We start from the raw sequence: 12,267 nt of genomic DNA, 5'->3' as shown, positions 1-12,267 counted from the left end.
AGTGGCCATACTTGAACTGATCATACAATGGCTTGTATGTAATTTTCATTTCATCAACAGGTTCAAGTTTGTATGGGGTTTCACCCTCATAACCAATGCCAACTCTTTTGTTTCCAGACACAGCATATATCATAGAAGCTAGCTGACTTCTGCCAATACTTCTAGATAAGAACTTTCTGAAACTTAAATCATATTCTTTCAGAATATGGTTCAGACTAGGAGTGGATTTTTCTGAATCAGAAGGAGATCCAACATTATTGGATAATTTTAAAAGTTTTTCTTTTAATTCAGAATTCTCCAACTCAAGCTTCTTTGTTTCAAATTCAAATTGCTTTTTCAGCTTTTTGTATTTGAGACTAATCTGAGACTTGAGTTCCAGAAGTTCAGTTAGACCGGAAACTAACTCATCTCTAGTAAGTTCAGAAAATACCTCTTCAGAATCTGATTCTGATGTAGATTCTGATCCGTCATCTTCTGTCGCCATCAGCGCACAGTTGGCCTGCTCATCTTCTGAATCATCTTCTGACTCATCCCAGGTTGCCATAAGACCTTTCTTCTTATGAAACTTTTTCTTGGGACTTTCCTTTTGAAGATTTGGACATTCATTCTTGTAGTGTCCAGGCTCATTGCATTCATAGCACATGACCTTCTTCTTGTCAAATCTTCTTTCATCAGAAGATTCTCCACGTTCAAATTTCCTTGAACTTCTGAAGCCTCTGAACTTCCTTTGCTTGGTCTTCCAGAGTTGATTTAGCCTTCTGGAAATCATGGACAGTTCATCTTCTTCTTCAGATTCTGATTCTTCAGGATCTTCTTCTCTGGCCTGAAAAGCGTTAGTGCATTTCTTGATATTTGATTTTAATGCAATAGACTTACCTTTCTTTTGAGGCTTATTTGCGTCCAGCTCTATTTCATGACTTCTCAAGGCGCTGATAAGCTCTTCCAGAGAAACTTCATTCAGATTCTTTGCAATCTTGAATGCAGTCACCATAGGACCCCATCTTCTGGGTAAGCTTCTGATGATCTTCTTCACATGATCAGCCTTGGTGTATCCTTTGTCAAGAACTCTCAATCCAGCAGTAAGAGTTTGAAATCTCGAAAACATCTTTTCAATGTCTTCATCATCCTCCATCTTGAAGGCTTCATACTTCTGGATTAAGGCAAGAGCTTTTGTCTCCTTGACTTGAGCATTTCCTTCATGAGTCATTTTCAAGGACTCATATATGTCATAGGCCGTTTCCCTGTTAGATATCTTCTCATACTCAGCATGAGAGATAGCATTCAGCAAAACAGTTCTACATTTATGATGATTCCTGAAAAGCTTCTTTTGATCATCATTCATTTCTTGCCTTGACATCTTTACGCCTCTGGCATTTACAGGATGTTTGTAACCATCCATCAGAAGATCCCATAGATCACCATCTAGACCCAGAAAGTAACTTTCCAGTTTATCTTTCCAGTATTCAAAGTTTTCACCATCAAATACCGGCGGTCTAGTATAACCATTGTTACCGTTGTATTGCTCAGCAGAGCCAGATGTAGATGCAGGTGTAGGTATAGTCCTTTCACTTTCATCAACCATCTTTTAAATGAAGCGTTTTTCTCTTCCTGAATCTTTTCTAAACACGGTTAAGTGCTTGCACCTTAGAACCGGCGCTCTGATGCCAATTGAAGGATAGAAAAACACTTAGAAAGGGGGGGATTGAATAAGTGTGACTTTAAATCTTGGACGATAAAAATAAATGCACAAATATTTTTATCCTGGTTCGCTGTTAACGAAGCTACTCCAGTCCACCCCCGCAGAGATGATTTACCTCAACTGAGGATTTAATCCACTAATCGCACGGATTACAATGGTTTTCCACTTAGCCGCAACTAAGTCTTCCAGAGTCTTCTGATCACAACCTGATCACTCCAGGAACAACTGCTTAGTTCACTCCTAAGACTTTTTCTAGAGTCTACTGATCAACACGATCACTCTAGGCTTAGTTCACTCCTAAGACTTTCTGCTCAGCCAACTGCTAAGACTTCCTCTAGAGTATTCTGATCAACCTGATCACTCTAGTTACAAACTGCTCAGCCAACTGCCAAGACTTCCTAGAGTATACTGATCAACCGATCACTCTAGTTCCTTACAACTTAATGTAATCAATTCAAGAGTTTACAAATGCTTCTTAAAAGCGATAATCACAACTGTGATATTTCTCTTACAGTTTAAGCTTAATCTCACTAAGATATTACAACAGCAATGTAGTGAGCTTTGATGAAGATGAAGATTCTGAGTTTTGATTTGAACAGCGTTTCAGCAAGTTTGATATAAGTTGATTTTGTGCAGAATCGTTAACCTTGCTTCTCATCAGAACTTCATATTTATAGGCGTTGAGAAGATGACCGTTGAATGCATTTAATGCTTTGCGTGTTCCGTACAGCTTTGCATTTAATGTTATACGCTTTTGTCAACTACCTCGAGCCTTGTTCACGCTGTGTCTACTGACGTAGCCTTTAGTAGCTTTAACGTTCCTTTTGTCAGTCAGCGTAGTCTGCCACGTGTACTTCCTTCTGATCTGATGTTTGTGAATACGACGTTTGAATATCATCAGAGTCAAACAGCTTGGTGCACAGCATCTTCTGATCTTCTGACCTTGAAGTGCTTCTGAGCGTGATACCATCTTCTGATTTTCAGTGCTTCTGATCTCATGTTCTTCTGATGCTTCCATAGACCCATGTTCTGATTCTGCTTCGACCATCTTCTGATGTCTTGCCAGACCATGTTCTGATGTTGCACGCTGAACCATTTGAGACACTTCTTCTGAGCGCTGAATTATGCGTACTCTTTATATATATTTCCTGAAAGGAAAATTGCATTGGATTAGAGTACCATATTATCTTAAGCAAAATTCATATTATTGTTATCATCAAAACTAAGATAATTGATAAGAACAAATCTTGTTCTAACAGTATCCTCATATTCGAGGGACACGGCTATTCTGCAAAAAACGCAAGGCAACAGGCAGCAAAGAGGTTACCCCAAAAGTGTGTGTATGTGCACCAATCACGTGATTAGTTCAGAATATATTATCTTATAATAATTAAGTGATTCTAATTTAATTCAAGGTTGCACTCCCTAAAATTACTAACCACATCAGTCAAATAAAAAAAAAGAAATATAATTAAAGCAATACGGGGAAGGGGAAAAGAAACCAGCGGAGGAAAGGGGAGATGAAACCAGCGGAGGATAATAAATAAATAAATAAATAAAAGCAGAAGAATAAAGGAGATTAACGTTTAGGGTTACCGATTATTCGAGCCTTGACGGTTGGCAAACCCTGAAAAGGTGGGAAAAATAGCAAGCAAAAGTAGGGTGAGTGCATTATCAGTCCAAATGTCAATTAGGGTTAACCCTAATTTAATAAATAAATATAAAATCAAACAAACAAATATTTAAAATAGAAAAGAGCACTTAGCTTTGATTTGATCTGATATGGTTGGCAGTCGGAGGAAGCCTTGGGGTTAACCCTGAAAAATGGCAAAGCAAAGGCAGAAAAGTGAATGTAGGCAAGATATATTTAAAGGCAAACCCTAATTAAAAGGAAACAAAATAAACTTTAAAATAATAATAATTAAATTAAATACTTAACTTCGGATCTTGATCGGGCGCATAGTCAGAATGTATTGGAAGAGCAACCCTGAATAGGGTACGAATTGAATAAAATAACGTAGACGATTTAATTAATTATTGGTCTCGCGATCTAATTAATTAAATCGAGAAGAGAAAATAAAATCATACGCAGAGGTATTTTTTATGAAATTTTTAGAATTAAAATAAGATATATATATGAATTTTTGAGAATATATAAGTAAAATAAATATAATTTAAATAAATATGAAAATAAGAAAATAAATTAAATAGAATAATTTAAATGAAATAAATATTATATATTATAAATAAATAAAAGAAAATAATATGTGTAAATAAATTAAATGATATGTATATATATATATATGAATAAAATAAATAATTAAAACAAAATAATTATTATTATTAATCATAAAAAAACATTTTGAAAATATATATATAATAGTTTTTATTATAATAAAAAAAGGATTTAAAACAACATATATATATATATATATATATATATATATATATATATATATATATATATATATATATATATATATATATATATATATATATATATATATATATATATATATATATATATATATATATATATATATATATATATATATATATATATATATATATATATATATATATATATATATATATTAATATAGAAAATAAAAATAAGGCTATGTAATTAAAAATAAAAAAAATTATAAAAAACTTAACTTTTGATCGTGTGTGGCACATGCGCGTGGAGTAAGGTACGCCTGCGCTGCCTGGAACGTTGGATTGAGAGAGAGAGGCATCTGATGGCTGGCAGCGAGAGGACCACCATACGATCGTGAGTCATAACGCGCTGGATTACCAGACTGCTTCGCGCGCATTTGGGATTTGAATGGACCAATGGCGTTGCGCCACGCCTTCATCTTCTTCGTCCAATTTCTGAAACTAGCTTTTTTACAGCGCTTATTACATAAGCGCTATAAAAACCTCACTTTTAACACCTGCACGAAATAGCGAATAGGGCCAAAACACAATAGGAATACGGCGCATCCTTACCAACATGCTCGTCTGGTTCTTGCGAATTTGACCATGGCACTAATTAGCCCTAATTTTACCTGTGCTAGAAAACCCCAAATTGGAGCTTCGAGCCCTAACATGGCATCATGTTCATACTAGCATCAAATCGTTCCAAACTTTCCAGAATCGGTCATTAGGATATACTAAACATAGATATGCAATTAAATACGACTAGCAATGCTTGTATGATGCAAATCGAACCAAGTTTAGAATTGAAAAACCGTGGCAAATAGGAGACGATTCCTGGTGCTCTGGAATTTGAGAATGATGGAGGATCGTTCAGTGATGATCAGGGAAGGTATTGGAATCACTCACAAACCTTGAAGTACTTATAGAGGAGAGATTAGGTCAACAAAACTGATTTGAATCTTTGTAAATCTTTGATTTGCAATTTAAGAAAATATGATTGAAATTTAGTTATGGAACTTCCTAATTTTGGCCAATTTCAATCTTTTTCCACCACTTTGCTCTTGCACGAAATTTGTAATGAATATTGAATATATTTGATGATTAATGATGATTGAAATTGAAGAGAAAACAAATCTTTTCAATTTTTCTTCCAATATTAATTAAATATATGATTTAAATGAATAAAAAATTCAAATAAAAATCAAATATTCATCATATATTCGTGGCCTTAAGATTAGAGCTTCTAGATGACTTTTTTTGCAAGATTGGATCTTAAACTCATGGGCCTCTTTGCAAAAATATCCAAATTCTTTCACATTTTTCCCTCCAAAATAGCCCAACTTTGACAAGGCCTATCTCTCTCAATTTTTAAGGTATGGAGGAGTTCTTGAACTTTTTGGAAACCTTGAAGAGTCCTCTAACCAATGTTTTTAGTCTCATGTCAAAATAATTTTGCACGCTCTTTATATATCCTTTTGAAAAAAGTGACTTTTTGTTGACTTTTGAAAAGGACCTGTAATGTTTTGGTCCATATCTCTCAAATGGAGTATTTTTAGACTTGGCATGTGAGAGACAAATTTGTAGAGAATTCAATTTCCTTCAAAATGAGCTTTGGATGGACAATTTCTGATGTTCCAGGTGAGAGTTCTGGCTGGTCAAAGTTTAGTTGACTTTCTCCTATACAAACCCTAATTTAGAACTTTTTGATTTATTGATTTTTGATCTTTCCTTGATGAACCATGATCAATTCTTGATCCAATGGTGAATGATACTTCAATATTAGGATTTTGACAGAAAATCAGGAGTTTTGACTTTATTTTGACCACAGTTGACTTTTAGGTTAACCTAGTCGACTATTGACTTTCTGAACAATTGAGTGACCAATCCTTTGAGTTGAGACTTGATACTTGTCATAGAGATAATGTGAGATATATTAAGCCATATAGGATGCCTTGGAGCCACTGATTCATTGATTTTTCCTCAGAATAACAAAACCCTAATTCTCTAATCTTTGCTTAGGAGAGTGTATCTTGGAGCTTTGTTTCTTGTTTTGACTTTGGGATAGGAGAAATAGTATGGGCAAATTTTGGGGTATGACAGTAACCAATTTAGATCTTAGGAAATGATCGTCTCTTCATCGTTCGTGATGATAGATTTAGATCTTTGAAGATTGGAGATTTGGTGTCAGCACCGTTCGTTGTAACTAAATTAGATCTTGAAGAGGTGATCATGTTTTTACCGTTCATGGTGATAGAATTAGATTCTTGAAAATTGAATACCATAACGGGTCATACATTAGACCATATGTGATATAAGACGTCAGAACGAGTCATGCATTAGACCATATGTGATAGAAGACATCAGAAGGAGTCATGCATTAGACCATATTTGAAGGTGAATATTAGATCATATCTGTTGGAGGGTGTCAGAACGAGTCTTACATTAGACCATATCTGTTGAAGGATGTCAGAACAAGTCGTACATTAGACCATATCTGTTGAAGGATGTCAGAACGAGTCGTAAATTAAACCATATCTAATGAAGGATGTCAGAACGAGTCATACATTAGACCATATATGTTGAAGGATGTCAAAACGAGTCGTACATTAGACCATATCTGAGGAAGAATATCAGAACGAATCATACATTGGATCATATCTGATGGAAGACGTCAGAACGGGTCGTACATTAGACCATATATGTTGGATAATGCCAGAACGAGTCATACATTAGACCATATTTGACTGAGAATACCAGAACGAGTCATACATTAGACCATATCTGTTGGATAATGCCAGAACGAGTCATACATTAGACCATATCTTACTGAGAATACCAGAACGAGTCATACATTAGACCATAGCTAATGGAAGGATGTCAGAATGAGTCGTACATTAGACCATATCTGTTGGATAATGCCAAAACGAGTCATACATTAGACCATATCTAACTGAGAATACCATAACGAGTCATACATTAGACCATATCTGATAGGGAATGCTTGCTTGTTAGAGTTGATAAGTTATTTGATGAAGTTTTGGAATGTAAAAAGACTTTGTCAGAATGAATCTTCAGCTTGATTATATCTGAGAGGAATGCTTGTCGATATGGAACCTGAAAACAAAGTTAGAAATATGCAATGTCACAAGGCATGGTATGTATTATGTAATGATTGATTATGAATGAGGTATGTATGTCAAATGTTGTCAATGACGATAGCAAATTGTAACAGTGTTGGGCGGGGAAATTAAATCCCTGGCTGTTGTGAAGAATGCGGAGTATAAAGCTTCCATTTTAGTAGGAACGTTTCCCCCAGTATTATAGTAACTTCTATTCCTGGATTTGCTTTGATTGGGACACACCAATGAGTGTTGGTTGAAGTGTCAAACAGGCCTTGCATAGCTTTGCCCCTGCTAGTAGGGAATTTGAAGAGATTTTCCTCGTGAAGACTTTATGAGATGTGTATTATGGATGACATGCCCCCAGTAATCATAAACTGAGGATGATGCTACTGATTGTTCGGTGCTCCTGAGAGATACTTTGAATTTTGATTGCCCCAGATTGATTGGACAAAGCATGTCATGTCCCTTGTATTTGTTGACTTTTAATTTGAGTTAATTGTAAGAGATGTTACTGTTGAAGTGGTTTCGTCTATCAGGATGACTTTTAGTCATTATTCGTATCCTGTGCAGATTCTTCCTGATGCTAACATTTGAAATTATGTAGCGCGTATGTTTAATAATGAATTCATGAGATGCAATGCATATGTCTGTCTTGAGTTTTTGAAAAACATTAAAACAGGAGATGTAAAAGCGTGATATGTGATATTTGTAAAAATAAGCTATCAACTCAGCATTTTTGGCAAACCTTAAGGAGTCAGGACACCTTTTGGTGACAGTATGCTTTCGAACTAACCGTGCTTCAGTTAGGACTTTCAAGGGTTGTAACGTGGCTTGGTTCACGGTTTAAGAAAAAAAGGATAACGGCTCAAAGTTTATTTGTACCCGTCCCGTTATTCGTGATGTTCTTCGATCCTATGCTCAGTTAACTTTGCGTTTAAGTCTTATCAAAGCTTGAAATTGTAACATTGACATTTGATTATGGTTAAAATACCAGAAGTTTTTTTGGACATGCATTCATCTTTTTTGTAATGTTTTCTTTTGTCGAGGATTTGTAGTGACCTCTTTGTTGTCCCAAACTTGCCTGAACTATTTATTTTGAGGTTACAGTCAGCGGGATGTTTCAATTTTTGATAAGTCTCCTTCATAGGTTCTGACTTAACAGTTTTTTCTTTTTGATAGATATTGAGTGCCTGATTCATTGATTGTAGGAGCTCATCACTAATTATGTAGAAGAAATGCTGGCATAACTCAGTTAACCGAGTAACTACCCTGTCCCAGGTTATGATTAAGGTTTCATTTTGCACCGAAAGAAACTTCTACTCCTTAGGCTCAAAGGGGTTGACGAGGTATTAACATCCTTATATCTCCATTGTTTAGGAATTGAAGCAATACTTGTACATCGTCAGCGCAGTCCGTTCAAAAGCATAGTGTATGAGGTTGCGGTATTGTTTTCGTCATCCTCACTCAAAAGGCATACAACTTTAGCAAGAGTCGAATATCACAAAACATATGCAAAGTAAAGACATAATTTAAAATGAGTGATAGCGAAATAATTTATTCAAGATAAACATATGCAATGCACTGATGATGATTATTAAAACAGATAATGTCTATCATAAGTCGAATGTTTAAATAAACAGAAAAAGAAATTGCAACTGAAAGTAAAACTAATGATCTTAAGGTCCATCCTTCTAGCCGTCCATAGTATTAGCACTCTTGTGGTGATTAGGCATGGTTGCGGGAGGGTTGAACTCAATTTCCCCAGCGTCGATCATATCCTGGATCTTGTTCTTCAATTGCCAGCAATCATTAGTGTCATGTCCAATGTTGTCGGAGTGATAAGTGCATCTTGAATTGGATTATATTGGTGAGATGAGGTATTAGGCTTCAGAGGAGGATCCTTCAAGGCGATCAACCCTACTTTCAGCAACTGTTGTAACGCTTCAGCTAGAGTCATGTTGATCTTTGTGAATTGTCTTTTATGTACGCCTTGTTTACGCTGGTTGCCCTTTTGTTGTAATAGCACTTGATTAGAGGCTAGGACTGTTCCAACAGTGTTGGATTCATTACTCTCATTGTGCACCTTCTTTGTGGTATTAGAAGATGTAGCCGCTTGAATTTTACCGCTTCGGATACCACTTTCAACACGTTCCCCATTCAGTATGAGGTCGGTGAAACCAGATGAGGAACTTCCCAGTAAGTGGCTGTAGAAAGGACCAGTTAGTGTACTCATGAACATATCAACCAATTCCCTGTCAGCTAAAGGAGGTTGAACTCTGCCTGCCATGTCTCTCCACTTCTGAGCATACTCTTTAAAGTTACATGTGGGATGGCGCGAGATCAACATTGTATAGGTATTTATTGTAGAAAGCACCGGCCAAGTCTTCCCATGTATGAATATTGGTACCCTCTAGTTGATAGTACCACTCGAGTTGGGTTCCAGATAAGCTCTCTTTGAAAAAGTGGATCCACAACTTCTTATCAGCAGTATGAGGCTGAATCTTCCTTACATAAGACTTCAAGTGCAGTTTCGGACAAGAGACCCCATCGTATATAGAAAAGGTGGGAGTCTTGAACTTCAGAGGGATAACAACTCCAGAGATGAGTCCTAGTTCCTCAAAATCTAACCCAGGTACCTTATGAATTTCCATGGCTTTCATACGTTCTTCCAGCAGCTTGTATTTGTCATCAGGATGTTCGTCCTCATAGTAATAGTCCCCTTCTTCCTCAGAGGGCTTGACAGAATCATGGTTGCTTTTCACATCATTTTTGACACTAGTCGTCCTTTTGTTCATCGTCATCCTCTTCGGAAACCTTGACTTCTTCAGCTTTCCTGAGTGGTCCTCGGAATCTTCTTCCCGTATTAAGGATACCCACAGATCTTCTAGTCTTTTTCTCTTTCTTGGTCAGAAGAGTTTTCAGCTCGTCTTGCCCCTTGGCTAAATTCAGAATCAGGGCTTGGAACTTAGCATTCAAGGTTTGAAGGTCTTTGACTGATTGCTCACGATTCATGATGCTGAAATAAACAGCGAAAGAGGATGAGAGACCTGTTATGGAAACCTGTGATGCAATGTTATGAATGCATATGCAATGTTTTCAAGGATCTTTACGAATCTAGTTAGCAACGTTAGAAAATGATCTAGTCGCGTCTTCGCTTAAAGAACTCTGACTCTTGGATGTTCTTCTTTGGGAATCAAGCTCACCATATCGAGTGGGTCATCGCCTCCGATTCATGATACCTCTGAATTTGAAAGTATATGTGTAATACGTTGAACTGACTTTTAAAGAAAATGTCGCGGTAAGCAAGAGTCGCCACCGACGTTTATTTTATCCAATATATAGAAAGGCTAAAAGAACAGAAAAATGCCTTTTAAAGAGATTTTGAGTTCGGGGGTAATTTATACAGAGGAAGGTGAAAGGCACCCTTTGCATCCATTATTTTCCATGGGCTCTTAATTTCTTATCTCACTTCGAAACAAGGACTTTAGCTTGTAAATAAGCGTAGCCTTTTTGAAGGATTTTGATAAAGGGTAAGAAAAAGATTTAAACTAGAGCAAGCAATTAGGATGTAATTACCCTAACATTGTAAAAGAGTTCTTTTAGCCTTTCAGGGCTATCCATACCATAGAAGGGTAGGAAGTCCTTTTATTGGAGGTTAATGGGTCATCGAGAGTTCGTTGGCCATAAGACTGTCCCTGCCATAAAGAGGGCAGGTAGTCTAAGGGAAGGATAAGAATAGTCATTATTATGCAACCAAGAGGACACCTCAGCACTCGAAAGGGACTATCATATCATTTGTAGGCAACCTCAAGGGACGAGATCATATAATCGAAAGCAGCATCGTAGGGACTTACGATCTTTTTGTGATGCGAATGAATTGAGGGCAACATTTGCTGAGGCGTCCCCTTATCTGAGGGACTTGACTATTCTGCACTGAAAAGGCAACAAGGCAACAGGCAACAAAAGGGATTACCATAAAAGGTGTGCGGGTGCACAATCACGTGATTCAATTCAGATAATTATCTTGTATATTAGTTATTCTAATTCAGTTCAGAATTACACTCCCTAGAATTACTAACCACGCAATTATAATACAATGATAACAGTTTTAAGTGCCTTCAAGGCCACACAATAGAAACCGGAAGCAGTTACAAAATAATAGCCATGGGGATGGGGAAGAAGCAATAATATAGACCAATAAGCAATAGGGGTAACACAAGTAATAATATAAGGGAAATTAAATTAAAAAATAACGAGTTAAGGGTTACCGAAGGTTCGAGCTTTGATCGATTAGTTAACCCTAAAAATCAATGAAAGGAAGATAAAAGGGGGTGAGTGTAGGAGTAATTCATTGACTATTTAAAGTAAAACCTATTTTGGGCAAAAGGAAAAAATAAGAATTAAAATGATATTTAAACAAGAAAAGAATTAGAAACTTAGCTGTTTCGATCTGGTATGGCGTGTAATCGGAGGATCTTGGTTAACCCTAAAAAGTCAAACACAAAGAAGAGAAATTTTTAGTGTATGCATGATGTTATACCCCAAAATTTACCCGCATCTTTTTTCAAGAAAACTCCAATCTAAAAATTAAGAGTCTCATATAATCATGGATTTTTATTTCAATAAATATCCTGACATGTGAAATACTTAGTTTTTAGAATTTTTCTTATACAGTATTTTGGCTTGCAGTTGAATTTATTCTTACGCAAACGCCAAATACTGTTTATTACTTCACACATGCTATTTATTTATTTACAGATAAATAGTACTGACACAATTGGTACAGAGTTAAATCTTTTGCAGGCGCAGAATCAGGAAACTCAGACTGTGCTGGTAACAAGTATATTATTATTATCTTTTGTTTCCCATTAATTTTTGTACTATATTCCATTATTTTCAAAATCTTTTCAAATCTCTTTTTCAAAAAATCAAATCCTAACTTTATTCTATACATCTCTCTTTTTCCCAACACTATCATACACTTTCTTTCAAATCTTACTTCCACTCAAATTTTCCTTTTGTACG

The sequence above is a fragment of the Vicia villosa genome, linkage group LG2 (assembly GCF_029867415.1).
Source record: "Vicia villosa cultivar HV-30 ecotype Madison, WI linkage group LG2, Vvil1.0, whole genome shotgun sequence".
NCBI lineage: Eukaryota > Viridiplantae > Streptophyta > Magnoliopsida > Fabales > Fabaceae > Vicia > Vicia villosa.
This window is presented reverse-complemented; position numbering follows the sequence as displayed.